Here is a 2,046-nt window from a genome sequence, read left to right on the forward strand (position 1 = left end):
CCCTAAAGAGAGCAGCCTGGAAAATGGAGCGCAGCTGGAAGAAAACAAAACTAGAGGTATTTCATATTGCATGGTGGGAAAGTACCCTATCCTACAGAAAAGCATTAAAAACTGCTAGATCTGATTACTTTTTGTCTCTTTTAGAAGAAAACAAACATAACCCCAGGTATTTATTCAATACAGTGGCTAAATTAATGGTTGACGTTTCCCAACAGCACAGCAGTAATGACTTTATAAACTACTTTCCTTCTAATATCGATACTATTAGAGACAAAATTGTAACCATGCAGCCGTCAACTACAGTATCGCATCAGTGTGATAAAGATCCCCTGAGGAAAAATTCCACTCATTCTTTACTATAGGAGACGAAGAATTGTATAAACTTGTTTAATCATCTAAACCAAGTGTGTCCAATCCTGCTCCTGGAGGGCCAGTGTCCTGCAGAGTTTAGCTTCAACCCCAATTAAACACACCTGAACAAGCTAATCAAGATCTTACTAGCATGCTAAAAACTTCCAGGCAGGTGTTTTGAGGCAAGTTGGAGCTAAACTCTGCAGGACAGTGGCCCTCCAGGACTGAGTTTGGACACCCCTGATCTAAACCAACAGCATGTATGTTAGGCCGGGCATACACTGTGCGATTTCTGTGCAATTCCATCAAGGTACCAACTCACACTGTAAGAGCAGGTCGCATGTGATGTAAAGTCAAAGCTCACGATTTACGTGCTCACACTGAATGGTCCGATTGTCGAGCACGATTCATGTGCTCACACTATACGTGTGAAATACTCGAAATGCACCGACGATGACACTGTTTATATGGACGATAGCCAGAGATATCTAAAAAAAAAAAAAACATCAGGCGATATCGAGAGGATTTGTCATTTCCAAATAATGTATTAAATTATAACCATTGCTATTATTATTATTATTATTATTATTATTATACTTTTATTATTAAATTTATAGGTCTACTACAATTCATTTGCCCCGCAATAATTTTATAGCTCTTTACCGCACAACTGCCACGCGGATAATAAATGATTAAATTAGCTTACTCCTAATTGAAAATAATTTAAAACATTTAGATATATTACACAATGAATAGGCCTATAATTAAAATTCCGTCTAAAGTAGCCTATGTCCGAACACTGTAATAATCAGTCATTAAAATAAGACCTTTATTAGCCTACAGACAAAGACATTTCAAAAACAACTTGTTTAACACGACATACTTCAATTCTGTTGTTGTTGTTGTTTTTTCACTACGTATATCAGCCATAAGAGATTTTTTTTTTAGAAAATAAATAACCCAATATTTCTCGTCTCCTCTGAGAGAATATGTGCCGTTAATGCAGCGTCAGATGCCGAAAGCTTGGTCAGTTTTTACTTTCACTTTCTGTAGCTTTATGAATTGACTGGAGTTCAACTTCTTCACGGGCATAACGCTCATGCAGTTTGCAAATTGTTTGTGTGGCATGCACTGGCTCGCCTTCATGGTTTAAAACTGAAATATTTATAATTTTGCGACGTGTTTGTCTTTATCACTAATTGCAAAATGATGGACAATGGTTCACATTTCCCGTGATAATAACATTATTTTATCAAAAGATCTCCCTCTTTTCATTATCTTTTTTTGCTGCATTTAAAGATTAAATGGTTAAAGTTCTATTTTCGCGCAGGGTCAGTGAGGGAAAAAGCACTGAGTTTAGGGCAGTCGGTTCATAGCTCTGCTTCAACTGTGCGATACCTTCACGAGGGGCAACCAAAATTTCTGACATGTCAGAAATTCATCCGACCGTCCGATTGCCTGTTGGGAGAGACTTATCGCTTCTGGTTTCCCCCTGTACACTGCACGAACATTGCACCACAAACGACGCACGACAAAGTTGAAATTCGGCCCGGCTCAAAAAAGAGTCGCATGAGTCAGAATTCGGCTCAAAATCGGACGAAAATCGCACAGTGTATACCCGGCTTTAGACCCTATTCCATCTAAGCTCCTAAAAGAGGTGTTTCTGTAGCAGACTTTTTTTTTTTTTTTTTTTTT

This window comes from Sinocyclocheilus rhinocerous, unplaced genomic scaffold (genome assembly GCF_001515625.1).
Source record: "Sinocyclocheilus rhinocerous isolate Xijiao unplaced genomic scaffold, SAMN03320098_v1.1 scaffold2428, whole genome shotgun sequence".
NCBI lineage: Eukaryota > Metazoa > Chordata > Actinopteri > Cypriniformes > Cyprinidae > Sinocyclocheilus > Sinocyclocheilus rhinocerous.